The following is a 15,672-nucleotide window of genomic DNA, read 5'->3' on the forward strand; positions in this document are numbered from 1 at the left end:
TGGTGGAAGTAATGTCATGGCCTGGGCTTGCACCTCAAGAGCTAACATGATGCAGCAGAAGAATTAATTTTGAAATTTACAGAGATATTTTGTCTGCTTATGCAAAAAAAAATTATATCATACATATTGGCAGCGCTTCACTATGTAGCACAACCATGACCCAAAACAAACAGCCAATAAATCCAGGAACTCATCAGGAAAACAGTGGAAAGTTTTAAAATGGACAGATTGAAGTCCAATTGAGCGTACATTTTTCATGTTAATGAAAAAAAACCTGTAGTCAGAGCATCCTAAAATTAGGCAAGAACCCAAAGTTGCTACAGCAAAGGCTTGGGAAAGCATCTCAAATGTTCGAACAAAGAGTTTGGTTTTTTGGTAATCTTTTGGGGGAATTCTTGAGCTGTTCTTGAGTCACAGATTTCATGCAGTTATCACAAGTAATGTACAACCAAATGCTGATGTTCATACCCTGGATTTAAGGTGAAAGTGTCTCAAAACATATGGTCACTTATTCTGATATGAACAAATCAATGCATGGAATTACCAGAAAACAAAAAATATTTATTACTTTGAGTGTATCTTTTATACCAATCATGTATAATAAGAAATACAAATTGCTTGACTGTAAAGAAAAAATGACTTTGAACTTTGCTGTCCCAATACTTTCATTGGGCACTGTAATTTTTGGAGTAGAGTGGGAATGTTTTGCTATGGATTTCAGAGTTTTAGCTATACAGTAATGCAGTTCTCTTCAAATTGGTGGTCAGTTTTTATTATTGACATGAAAATAATCCATGCTGATTTTCTCTGCCCCTTTTACAAATATTTAAATGCAACGTATCTGATGAGGAAGACAATCATGCCTTTCATTATAATGCACCACCCTTTTAATTAATACAGCTTTATGGGAAGAGATATGAGACAGGAGCAGGGAAACCTCTTAAGTAAACAGAAGGATTAAGCTTGGTAAATAGTAGAACAGTGATACTTGCCATGGTCACATAAATTGTCATACTGCTGTCTTTTTAAAGCCAAGTACTTTAGTAACTCTTAAACACAATATTTAAACAGTTGTCCAGAGTGCATTGTTATACTGTATATACTAAAATAAATATTCATAAATTAGATATTTCAATGATTGGCATTTTTATATGCCATTCATTTGAGAAATATATTTTCAACCACCTCCTAGAGAAGTATAAATAAAATATTAATTTAGTTAACAATCAAAAATGGTGTTCATATCTACCCAATAGACAGAGGAACAGTGTCCCTGAGAGATGGGACACAACAGCTGAAATTTGTGGCCCCATCTGCCAGTGGGTGTTATAGCAAGAGACCAGTCTTTTGAAAGCCAGTACGAACTGGAACACCAAGAGTGAGCATTTCAGAGAGGTTTAAGATGGTACCTTGCCAAACAGCTCTGTAAATTAAAAATCAGATATTTAAATGTATTCTTTAGATATGTACATAGCCCTGGGCTCTGTAAAAAACAGAGTAAAGCATAAAAAGATATACTGATACACTATATTGCTAAATCCAACCATGGGAAGCCATATCAAAATGAATTGGGTGAATGGTTCCGACAATGTTATGTTTTATAATATTTTGTCAATTTATTACAGAAAGCTCTAATAGAAAATTACTTATAAAATCTTGAAAATATTTGAAATGGCCACATGGACGTATTATACAACAATACAGAGATGCTGACAACAATTGATACTGATATTGGGGAAACCCCCACAATCACAAACTCAGGGTGTGATTATTGAAATATGATGCAGAACAACAAAAATGTGTACAAACAAAGAAGCTTGAGACTTCAAGTCAAAAGGACTCTGTGCTCCAGTGTATGAAAAACAAGACTACATTTGAAGGTGCATTCGAATCGACTAAAGGATAATCCACATAACCATAAACAGAAAGTCCTGAAGCCACAGTAAAAATCATGGCAAACCTTTAATTGAAATCCTTAGAGTGAACCTGAGCTTGAGAAAAATCCTCCTTACTGTGTTCTTTTGGAAATCTACAGGTGAAAGCAAAAGGGGGGAAAATGATAGGGCAAAAGCAAAGGTGGAAGAGAACGTAATTTAAGACAAAAATGCTATTCTAGAGACCTGTGCCAATACTGTAGTGTAAGTTAAAAAGCAAATCTGAGTTTTTAGCCTGATCACAAATCCTGCACTCTGTGGAATTATATTACTATGAAAGGAATCTGAATGAATAAAACGGATCTATATAGGAGGAGTTAAGGGGAAATCATAAATGGAATACTGTAAACTATTTCTATGAGAAAAAGGCTTGGTCTTTTAGGTATAAGTTACCTACAGTGCTTTGGCATGAGCAGAACTGTGTTATAATCAATTGTGGTGATTTCTGTCACACTGAGTTATAGTATACACCATATGATGACATGATATGTCACATATTCTCGATTGCTAGAGTATCTATACGGTAAGTGCAAGGGAATAAGTAGCACTTCTTATGCTGCATTAACTAATCTATCGGCAATGCTCATGTGGGTGGCATAAGACCAGTCTGCTCAAAAAATTCCTTAGCCCTTCTTGGTAACAAGATTTGTTTTTTAGCGTATTCACAAAACAGACTGAGAACACTTTGACTTCAACCCACAACCTTCTGGACATACACTCGTGGCTGATTTCTGATTTCTGACTACCTCTCTGAAGAGGCAAAACACATTTTGTGTGCAAAAATTTCCTCTTTGAATGTTTTTGTATCACCTTGATAATAACCATTTAGATTAATTATCATGATGACTATGGGAAAAATGTGTTAACAGCAAATACATTTAGCTTTAACCATAACCTACATGATAGGCATGTTCTAGTTAGTTAAGTTCAAAGAAAGACACACACGTTGCTTGTACTGTATGTCAAGCACCACAGATCACCAGCTATCATACTGTGAGCTGTCATTATTTTTCATATTTCCAGCAGTGTGTTAGATTAAAGATTAAAATTTAGCATGAAACAAAACAAGCAGTTAACAGGTGATTAATCTGTGCTTAATATGAGAATGTGCATGAAAACAATACTGGGTTAAGAAATACGGTGGTTGTGAACATAAAAGGACAAAAGACAACATGGAATCGGGGTTTACTGCCTAAATTAGAGTGAAAATCTTTAATCTACCAACAATTTGAGAAATGGCTATATGTGCCCACGAAATGTTAAGGAGACCTTACTTTTTTCTGTTATTGTTAAATTGTTTGTTCATTGCTTGGCTGGAGTGCATGTTATTATAAAGCATTCCCACACACACAAACAGCATTAAATTAGTAACCCCTACCCCACTCCCCTGCCTACAGCTTCCACAAGAAATGATGTGATGTCAAATTTAAAACTTGGTGGTGGGTGAGGCTTTTAAAAATAATTTACTTCCATAATTACAGAAGACGCTTACTTCTCTGCGTAAATCTAAGTGTCATGTTTTATTCCATACCACTGGTACCAACAGGACCTAGTTGAGTATCTTAACTGACATCTTTGTACATATATTATAATAATAACATCACTTTATTAACCCTTTACAATTTCTTGCATTAGTAATCGTGTTTTCATATACCCCAGCTTGCTCTCCATGAGACACACAGACAGGGAGAGAGCCAGGGGTCAGAGCACAAGGTCTGCCATTGTATGGCACCAGAGACTCCTCTGCCGGCTGTAGGATTTGAACCAGCAACCTTCCAGCCACAGGCACAGAGCCACCACTCCACCCCTCTACCCCAGGATAGAAGAATATAGAATATGCAGGATAGAAGAAGGAGTTTGATTATGTAGAAAACTACAGTGCTGTATTAACAACTGTGCTACTCTTAGCATGTTTGTTAAAGCTTTGGCATAAGCACAGAATGGACTGTTGTGTTTTCATGTTATGAAAATCTGCAAACCTCTTTATAACTGACATCATGAATATGACACATGACATTGTTCATTTTATTTGCTGCGTCAAGTGACATCAGACAACACTATTTTAGTAGTTATGCAGTTAGAGCATATGTTGGCTTACCCTCCTTGTATTTTTAAAGAATTTTCACTGTCGATCTTCCTTACCTTGGTCCTGCAATTTAATAACACTGTGCTAACACTGTGGATTAAAGAAAGACAGATGGCTGAGGATTCTAGTACACATTTGGAGGTGTGTCATTGTTTGAGTCTTTAATTTATTTTAATCAATGTAATCAGTGCAATATAGACTCATGTAAGAAAGCTATTAAAGTAATCTAGAAATTCATACATACATAAATATTTGTTGAAAAAGCAGAAACGCATAGCTGTACTAATAACATCATCCTATGCCTGACAAAAATAAATTAATTTGTACAATTATTTTTAGGAATCAAACTGGTTGTTAGAACTAGTTAGAAATCTTAGTCCATGTTTGAATAACCTCAAGGGCAGGGCTATATACAGTATGAGAGGACATTATATATTCATTTGTTACAGATTTCATAAAGGCATATTGTTATTCAGGGAACTTCTTTTCCTTACATTGAGCATTGTTTTTGTATAAATGGAATATTAACCAATGATAATGGTTCATCACTGTTGTTTATATTCCTAAATGTCTTGTTTATGACCAAAGTGTTTTCCTTTAAAAGACATTCGTTTTGTATTTTGTATTGTCTGCCTGCAATGCTTATCAATACAAATGGAAGGTCTACTGAAATGGCATTCAAGATTAAAAAAATGTCTTTGTGTTGCTAAACAATGTTTCAGCACTATAAAAAAACTGACAGTTCTACACCTAAAATTTTTATATGCATACAGATGACTTTGAAATGATGGTTCAATGGATTTACTTGATTATGTTATTACAAAAATCAGTCAACAACAGGGACTAGGACATATCCCTGCAGTGAAAACTTTAAAAATCTGTAGAATTTACTTTACTAAAGATACAAAAAGTGTGTCTAGATATCAATCAAGACAGCACTTTCTATAATGGTGTGTTCTCCAATCGCTCTTGTTAAATGCATTATATTCTGAGAATGTGACCAGACATTGTCTGCAAAACAAGGCTAGTCCGGCCACTGCTGACATCGGAATTAGCACAGAATCTTCTCTTCCAAGCATACAGTACTTTGTAGTGATGATACAAATCGTGTCTTTTGTGCAGCCTTATCTATAGAGGTCATCTGAAAAAGTTGCTACATTTCTGCTATCAGTTCTTGCTTTTCAAGGACTGAAACCAGAAATACCATTGTGCAGTTGGACAGAGTGAACATGATAAAATGACCTAGAATTATCTACTACTCTTAGTCCAAACAAAATATTATACTACAGACACCTTCAGTCGTGTGCCTTTAAAACCAAGACAGCAACAAAATTAATTCCTATTCCTTGCAAATGTTTCTTCCTGATGTTATTTTAAAATATATATATAAAAATGTCATCATATTTTCACAAAAATAAAGATGCAATGACAAAAGCATTTTCTGCCAGTATGATAAAGACTGCTTCCAAAAATCATTTAAATGTTTGAGAAAAGTAATATGTCCAGCTAGTGGATTAAGTAAGTCTTTAGTACTCGCAGTATGTTCTGTCTCAACATAATGCTTGTTTATAAAGTTCAAACTGCAGAAGTAGAAGTCTTCCATGTTCAATGTATTTTAGATGGGAAAATGATTTAAAATTACAAAAGGCAATCTTCGTTCCACTGTTACCAAAATAAAGGGGAATTTTGCCTGATGGTTGATAAAACAAGGGTAATGAATGCTTGAAGCAATTAATTGGTGCTGTCATAAAAGTTTTTAAAAAGCTGATTGTGAAGAGCAATAAAGTTATTATAGGAAGTTAATTAATTACTGAGTCATTTAAATGTTGTGGGGACTGGTGGGCTTTGAAACATGTTACAGTTATTTATTACATCACCTTCATTGTGGAACAGCCATGACCATGTTAAACTTGCACAGAGTCATTCTAGTCTTTTGGTACAGTCATCCCTCCTTAGTATCGCCCTCACATATGGCCTTGGAACTGTGCATATCTATCCTTCTACATCCCACACCCTTTATGACTTTTACCTATCACTCATTTAAAAGAATTTCACTTCAGATTTAATTTTTATGCAAAATACAAATGTAACATTTACCTCTGCACATCACCGAATGCATGATAGCATGATAGATGTACTTATAGGTTGATACATTTTGGTGTTGATTAATAATTTATTTGAAAAAAAATAAAACCATCATAATTATTTGAACTGGTTCATGTCTTTTCATTTTTTGTAGACACTTCTCCTTAACTGATATGATCATTCCAGGGGTATCCAGCTTGAACTAGGAATAATGTACAGTAACTACTACAAAAATGAGTGAATCCCCAAACCACATGGACTTCCTTATTGAAAATGAAAATGAAAATTGAAAAATGAAATTTGAACACAGCGTATACCAGTTGTGTGACATCAAATAGAGGGAGTTGTGTTGATTGGGAGCTTTGTGTAGTTTGTTGAAGCTTCGAATCAAATATTGAGCAGTTATGATCATTTAATCAGGCTTGCCTTTCACATTGAAATTCATGTCAAATAGAGTAAAATACTTGTAATTAGAACTGTTGTCTCTGGTTCAGTTCAAAATATGTTATCCTTGCAATGTTAGTATTAATTAATGTAAAATCATTTGGGATGTGGGAGTATGGAACAAACTGCCCATCATTGGTGTTGAAGCCAATATCCTGGCTTCTTTCACAAAACAGCTGGATGAAATACTTGGATCAATTAGCTTCTAACTACCCAACATGTTTGATGGGCTAAATGGCTTCCCCTTGCTTCTAACCTTTCATATGTTTTTTTGTGTGCAGGCAGTGAAACATAAGGGACATATAAAGTATGCTGCAAGCTGGAAAGGTTTTTGAAGCACTGTTGTAGATTTTTCTTGGCTTTTGGTGCAGCAACAGCTCCTAGGAGGTGCCAGGCATCTGTGAGCATGCAAATGACATCAGTGAGAGACATACTGTACCACTCTCCAGTTGGTACTAAATCTTATGAAAATCAAAAAATCCCACAACCCTCTCCCAGCCAGTTAGTAATGTTCTCTGGACAGGTGCAAATAAGTGTCAGTAATGGCAAAATTAAAATCTAAGTCATGCCCAGTGACAATTTATTTAGAAACTCACAGAAAGTCTTTAGTCCAAAGGAAATATTCTACTGTGAAAAGGTCTTTAACACATTAGATGCAATCAAGGATTACAATTAATTTATATAAAAGTATTTATAATTTACTCTTCTGGTGTTTTCTACAATTCTAACGACTTTGATTGCAGAAATATAACTTGGTTTGGGTAAGAATTGTCATTTAGCACTATTTAATTCACATTCAGTAGAATCTGCTACACCCTGATCACAACAACTTAAGGTTAACAATACATGAGAAGCCAATATGACATATTGTAGTAACTAATTAACACATTTACAAAACAAATCTCATTAGCTTCATTGACTTTTGTTTGTCTCTACACATAAAGCTATGAAATCATAAATCTACAAAATACAGCTCTTTCAAGATTAATAGTAATTGTTTATGATAACACAGCTAAACATTCAGCAGAAGACAGATGTAGCAGCCATAGAACTTAGTTTTGGCATAAAGAAAGAAAAACAATAAGAAAAGAATCAAATAATGTACAATGTCTACCACTATTACACAGAAGTCATCTTTTGGCACAATACACAAAGGATCTCAATGATGATCATAATGTTACAGGCAAGGGTGCAAGATCATGGGGAACCCATCACACAATAAAAACCCCGCCCTACTTTCATCTATGCAAATTGGAATTTTACAATTAGATTCCATGTTCTCTGTGCTAACAAAGATTTATGGAGGAATGGGTGTACTAATGGGATTCCTAATTGACTAGTCAATCAAACTGTCTACCTCCTAGGGCAAAAGCTTCCACAGTAAAAGAAGAAATTAGAACATCTTACCTTAATTTGTTGTTACAGCTTAATGTAAAATTTTGGCAAGGGCAGAACTGAAAACATGCAGAGTGTGGAAGTTTCAGATACTGGACATCAAAAAAACAGTAATTAGAATTATTCCACATGTGGAAAATAGTCATCTGATTACTCCATAGTAGAACTGAGGTGTGTCACATACTGTACACCTATAGTCATAATCCTTTATCTGACTGGCCTTGTGAGCACAAAGAAGTGTCAGTGCATTTCTGTCTTTGCTCAGAACTCTGATGTCTAATTGGACACTTTAGTTAATTCAGTGATTTAGCACTGGATGAGACCATGTCACATGAATGCAGAAAGTGCACCGCATTTAAAACAATTAGTTCACCATACCATCATACAATTTTTTTTCATGCAATTACTTTCCAGAGGGGGGACCACACTAATTGTGCTAAAAGAAGGATTTTTATTTTATTTTGCTGTATTTCCCCTGTTAAACCCCATTAGATGCATGCTGAATTTTAAGCAATTATTTGCACCATGTGTACTGTTGGAAGAAAAAACTGCAGACTGGAGTAATTTGCACTTCAAACAGGAGAACAGCTGCATGGATTTAAATTAACCTATTTTGTTAAAAAAGATCATTAACAATCTGTTTTCTGTCAATTGTGACAATTTTTCTAACATTCAATCCTTCTTTGGATTTTATTTTATTTTTATTGATACTTACAATAACCATCTTAACACAGCTTTGTCAGTACTGCTTAGTTTTTAAAAATAATTGGCAGAAAAGCATAATTATCTTCATTACTGTTATCAGTAGCAGCATTAGAAGGGGTATTGATGTTTAGACTTCATATAATTAGCCACCTTGTTGAATTCTATAAATGTGAAACTCTCAGTTCATAAAAGTAAAGAATTATTATTTCAAAATGTTTTAGCATGTTTTCGGTGTGCTCACTATGTCTTCATATGAAACAAAATTGCTGTCACTTCATAACATTTCCCCTTGGTTTACTTATAGAAATACTGGACTCTGAATTAACAAGCATTACATTCTACAGGCTCTTAAAGGGCTCATTAGATGAACCTACTGTGTCCATTTACAGGTGAAGAAACCTGGATCCACAGCATTCTCTAGTAAGCAGGAATTAGTACCCAAAGTCTCTGTGACATTTCACACTCCCCTGGATCCTTTAAGCAATATCTTAAGATTCACTGAAAAACAGCGATCAAGATTGACAACTCATTTTACACATGAAGATACTAAGATCAAGTCTACATTTGTGATCAAGTATAATTAATTTTAGTTGTTCTTGTGCAAAACACATCAGTGATGTAGTTTTCAGCTCCTTTTATATGACAGAATAGCATCAGCATGACAAAAAACGTTTTGTTTCATTTGTCCTTTTTTATTTTAATGTTATGAAGTGTTACATGATTAGTCTTCACTTATGTCTGGAAATAGGTACTTCATGACATGGGTGGCATTAAGGCACAACATAGAGAAAGACTTTGTATTTGTTGAGTGGCCTTTCAATTCATTGACTATATGAAGAAATACAGAAGGCCACCATGACAATCAATAGCAGCTAGTATTGTAGTGACAAAGCAAACTGTGCGTATGTGTCCCATTCTTCAGGAATAAGGTGCTAGATGCCATTTATTTGTGAACATGGTATCGAAAAAGAATGAAGATGTTCAAGGACTTCATGATTACCCTAAGGGCAAACATTAGACCAGAGGAGTGTCCGAGAGCATGAGGACACATAGTAGGTTAAAAGCAATCAAAATGTCCCCAGTGCGTTAGAATGAAAGCAAAGTATCTGTTTCATTTCTTGTCATTTTACCGCCACAGAGGGTGAAGGCTCTTTATACTTGATGAGATTTGAGTGGGGAGCATCAGAGACCAGGGTTATCCTTAAAGTCGGATCACATCACTTCCCTTCTCTCAACGATAGTTTTTTTTAGAACCTCTCCATTCGGTTACAGATTTCACCTTTTCACACTACTTCCTCCAATTTCTGTCCATATGAACACTCCTTCTGACCTGCTCTGTCCTCCTGTGCTTTATATCCCATGTCCCCCATTATATCTATCAACCTTTACAATGATGTAAATGAAAGTGAAAAAAGTGACAGAATATAAGCATAAATCGATTTGCCTGTCCACATAAGGAATTTAATAAAACATGTCCGATAGTACCATAGCTGATAAGTACTTTTTGTACACTCATTTTTGTGTAACAGGCTAAGAACCTTCAGCCCACTTTAGAGCTCCACTCTCCAAAAAAGCACCATAACTGACTAAGTCAGTTCTGGTTTCAGTTGTCTAACCATCATTGTCTTATTCAACATGCTCCCTTTTAATTGTGTTTTCAAATCAACCAACTACTTTCTTTCTTGCCATATTATAAACATGAAAAGCTTCTGTTGTGAAAAAACCATAACCAGCATTTTTGCTTTTAAAGGGTATTCACTTTTTAACCTCTTATGTTCTGCAGTGGTTTTCAAGCAGGAAAAGGTTGTAATTTGTGGTACTTAATAAGCACTTTTGCAGCCGATTTCCTTTTGCTTGTACGCAAAATACACTGCAGGCTACTATCTAAAAACCCAACATTACGTCATTTACATTTCCTTGAAACTACAAGCAGAGAAGTGTCAATGATAAGTTATTAAAGAACCCTTTTAAGGCATTATTTTTCTATTTGATGTCGCCATGTTTATACACTGTCTAAAGCTATATGTCTGAAACCCTGAGCTGACAGAAGTAAATAATATTTCTGAGTTTTTTTTCTAAACCTTATCATGACATCTTTGATGCCAAAAAGAATAAATATTTTTATGTACCAGTATGCAATTTCTTTGGATAATTCAATAAGTGGGTCACATTCCAGTCACCAACAGTACGGCCGCCTATCTAAAAACAAAAAGAAACCAATGCAAAAACTGGGAAATTTCCATTCAGATGTCATTTTTGGAATAAAAGGCTATTTACGTGATATTTTCATTGGGAAGTACATGGGCCATACATCTTCCTAGATAAGACATTGAGAGAAAAGTCAATCAGAGTTATCTGCAGTGAAACATGATACTCTCACAGCAGTTGATGATAACAGAAAGGGGATACGTGACACACCAGTTGAGGTTAACAAACCCTTTTAAAGGAGCTTCCAAATAAATTTCCATTTCCTCATCTTTGAACATCCCAACAGGCTGAGACGAGCTAAGCATATGTGCATGGAGTTCGAGATCTACCTCGTTAATAAATCATACTATTTAAACAGAACTACGAAGACACTTAACTCTATTAACATCATAGTTCGTGTTGATCCTGATTTTTTAAGGAGGAGCACTAGGGAACATTTCAACACAAATCTTAAGATCAATTCATGAGATTACACAATGCTCAAAGGAACTTACATTTTTTAGTTTTATTTAATTTTTTGCTACATGGTAAAGTTTTGTACATACCGACAATTCAGTTTTCCATTGATCATGAATCTGCTTGTGGCCTGCAAGTATTTTGTTTTAACCCATTCATGACATTACCCAAAACAGAGGCTTTTGGGTAACATGTTGGGTAACAGAATGCAACAATTAAATGATAAAGTAGTGCAATTGATATTTGCAAAAAAAAATACATGTTTAATGTTTCTAAAGTAAAAATGCAATAATAATTCCAAGGAAGCTATAGTTGCAGTGGCATGGATTGGAAGAGTACTGGCTTAACAATATTATCCCCTTTGCACCAACCAGGTCCAGGTTTTGCCAGGGTTGCAACAGCCCAATGTTCCCATAGATTTAAGCACCTGTACTTTTTTGGTTATTTTAGTTATTTTTCTCCCTGTGTACTTATCCTTTAACCCCTAGTGAGACACAGTCAATGACATGTCACCCACTGCAAGCCTGAACAACACTGCACTCATTGCATAGCCTAGAATGGAACTGGCTTTTCAGGTTACAGGGCCATGTTTCACTCTGAGCAGTCTTGAATATGTATACAGTTTAGATATACACAGAGTGAGATTGCAGACTCTGCTTTTAATTTCCTCAAATGCTAGACAAACACATCTACATTCAGAGGACGTGTTCAGCCACAGTAATGTCAGAAGACACTGTGGAGCATGTGATAATTAAATACGGCGGGCAACGTCTAACACCTAGCTGGAATCTGTCATCCCTGAGTGCCCTCTGAGGACATGCCAGATGATAAAAAATGCAGGCACCTGCAGGATAAGTCATCCCTTCATAAATAGAGGAGATGTGCCCCCTCCCGCTTGACACTTATGTCTTCCATAGAGCTAGATTCCCATAGTGTCACCTAACAGAAAGAGGCCATGCTCTTAGTCATAGGGCTGTCAGTTTGAAGAATTGAAATAGCAAGCTGTTTTTCAACGTTTTTTGCTTCTGATAAAAAAGCCTTGCCCCTAATGTTATAAAAGACCATCTTATCAAAGTTTAAAGGTAGAAAACCTAGCATGATAAGACATAAGCATGGAGTGGAGCAATAAAATGAACACAAGATTCTGTGTTCATTTTAAGAACGGCCTGCAACTGCTAAGCCTCCTTCACCTTCAGTTAGTCACCGTTTTAGAAAATTGGTAAATTGTGTTCACGGAGTCAACAATAGCAGAGCAGAGCAGAGCAAAATTTGGCACTCAGGTGAGAGCTTTGCAAATGTTCTCTGATTTTCATTTTTTTTTCTTGAAAATCTACAAACATTGGTAAAGCCAGTGAAGGTTTCTAGGGATTTCACATGGTTCAGCTAGACTGAAGACACTTAACTATAAACTTCCACAGAATTTAAACTTCTGCAGAATCAGCTAGGCAATTAATATTGTTACACTAAAAATATTCAATAGTTATCATTGTAGAATAGTGCCTCTACTGGTAGGTTATGGGGAAGTATTTTCCAAGGTTCAATAAGTTTCAGTTTTACAGACATTTATTAAATAAGACCTAAAACATTTCTAGCAAACGATGCTAGAAAACTCTTTTTAACTAGGTATTATAACAGCGAAATGTATAACTTTGGAATAGAAGAATAATTTTCTTTCTATGTTATATTCAATGATTTGCCTTATACTTTAATACCTTCAGGTTTTTGGAAGGTGTTATACCACTGGTCAATCTTATGGCTAGAGAAAAAAAGTCTGCAACCACTTGATAAATATAAACTGTCCACTGTGAAAACATCAGATACTGTAGCTCCCAAATCCAGCTCCTAACATAGAGCTTAACAGAATATTGTGGTTGCCACAATCAGTTAACAATCTTTTTGCAGGCAATCCACATTAGTTCAATTTTCTTTTTATAAGTGCAACCCATGCAGGTATTAATGCACAACTGCAAAAAAGGGCTTGAAAAGGTGACCTAGAACACAAGCCTCTATGAAAACAAACAAAGTTGAAGCAATGCATCTTGGACAGTGATACACTGATGACCACAAACCAATGCCTGATGTTGAGGCAGGTTTGAAAGGTTTGAAAGCTTAATGTTATTCAATTTATATTGGCAAACTGTTTCCATACAGAATAATGAAACACAGACGATATCAATGAAAGGAGAAAACAAGCAGCTTTTCTGGTCATATTGGCTTTAATTAAAGAAAGATGAATCACATATTTTATGTAGGCTACTAAGTAGTTTGGTTTAACTGTCCTTCAATTATTTCTTGATTTTTTTTTTTACAGCAGCTATTTCAGGCCAGCAGGGGTTCGTTGTGTGCCATGCGTGTTTCCTTCCAAGGCAAAGTAACTCCTGCTCTTAGTGAAAGTGCGCATAACTATTACCAGTACATTCGTCTGACCTCCATAATTCAAGCTAGCCTCTGTGGTTCCCAAATTTGGATGCTGTCTGCTGTAAGCTATAATCATCCATATTTACATTTGTCCATTATAAAAAACACACTCAAATATTCACTTTTTAAATATTAAAGGAAGCCTTGTTTGTTTATTTGTTTTTAAAATTGAAAATTTCAACTTACACATTAAACATATGTGGATGTTATACAAGGGTGTGTTGGGTATTGATGTCTGGACATTGACAGTTTTTCACATTTTTATAAATGTAATTGGATTTCATCTTAAATTAAATATTTATCAAAATCGTATGCCTTCAATGGCTGCGATAATTACACTCTAGCCTGTCAAATGCAATCAAAAAGATGCTTAATGCCATTTATGTTTTTGAATGTTTCACACACATTTAAGATAATGCAATGACATCAGCATCCTGTATAGTGTAGATTGTGCCACTATTTTTTTATTTCATTTAAATAAAGAAAAAAAGAACTGTACAGTTAAAATTCTGCTCCAAAATGAGAGCTAGTAATGAGTATATTCAGAGTCCCCCCAAAACTGTCAGAAGCAAAAAAGATTTAAGCCTGTCTGATGTAAATGTAAGGTAATGTAAATTGAATAATATTCAGCTTTTCATTTGTGATTAACTTGCTGCTGGAACAGGTCAATATTAAATCTTAGTCGTAAGACATCATTTATAAATTCTTAATAGATGATTAACAGACTAAGCACATTTGCATATAATTAGTCAATTAGTTATGTGGCATTTAGAATGTGTATTGATGATTATAAACACTGTAAAAGCAGGAAAGAAAATGCCAAGAGACTTAGACAAATTATTCAGGACCAGATAGACACATGAAATTCATTGCAGATACTGTAAGTGCAAAGTAATATATACTGTACTTAAGTAGAGCGACATTACAAATATCAGATGAGTGGTGCCAAGAATCAAAAAGCAAACAATGACAGGGGTTTAAGAGTTTTTTGACTTGTGATTGTCCTCTAGGTAATGCAGGGAAGTGATAAAAAGTAGCACACAAATAGCAGGATTATGAAGAGTCTAGAATTTAAATCAAAGGAAGTAATGTTAAGGTCAGTACACCTGTAAAACCTCATTTAGAATATTGTGTACAATAGTAGTCACTGCATTACAAAACACAAACACTGCTGGCCAGGAAAACTTTCAAAGGAGATCTGTAGTATAAGAACAATGCCATACTCACATATTCAGGTTAAAGGAACTAAATCTTGTTACAGAGGAAATTATGAGGCAACTTGATACTGTACATGTATTCAAAATCCTGAATAGTACTGATAATACTGGACCCAATGAACAATTTCATGCTCAACAAGGAAACAAGGACATGAAGGCACAAGGAGGAGTTACAGGGAAGCACAGTCAGGAACTGCAAATAAGAGCCAATTCCTCACACAACGAATCATGGGTCCTGGAACAAACTGCCCAGCCACGTTGTTTTATGCAGCTGCATTACATGAACTGCCAACTTTCAAATGAGCAAGATGGACTCAGATGGCCTTTTTTGGTAACTTTTCTTTTTCGTATCCATCATTTTTTGCAAAAGGTCAATCATATTTGATGAAGCCTTAAAAATTCAGTAGGATTTTCTATCCATTAATAAGTCAGAATGTATCTGCTTATTCCTAACAGTAATGTTGTGTTTAACCTAACTTGCAGTCAATGCAGGTTTTTGGCCAGGAAGAATACTAAGAAATTTCATTGATCCACTTTCTTGAAATTAAGAGTCCCTGTTCATCTACATTATGTGATCAATGCTACATGGTGCCCCAAAGTCTGTAAATTCTATGAAGTCTATAAATAACACTGTCATGGAAGGTGTTACAAAGGTACAATAAAGTCTTGTTTTTAAGCCATTTTTTAAATAATTATGTTGATCCACTCCATAGGCTTGTTAATT

The 15,672-nt window shown here is 35.1% G+C and overlaps 1 protein-coding gene across 2 annotated transcripts in view; it reads right to left on the reverse strand.

Moving 5' to 3' along the window:
- Positions 1–15,672, reverse strand: part of LOC102698737 (zinc finger and BTB domain-containing protein 7C) — a 110,264-nt gene that overhangs the window by 75,217 nt on the left and 19,375 nt on the right. The window lies entirely within an intron of this gene.

This window comes from Lepisosteus oculatus, chromosome 3 (assembly GCF_040954835.1).
Source record: "Lepisosteus oculatus isolate fLepOcu1 chromosome 3, fLepOcu1.hap2, whole genome shotgun sequence".
NCBI classification, from domain to species: Eukaryota; Metazoa; Chordata; class Actinopteri; order Semionotiformes; family Lepisosteidae; genus Lepisosteus; species Lepisosteus oculatus.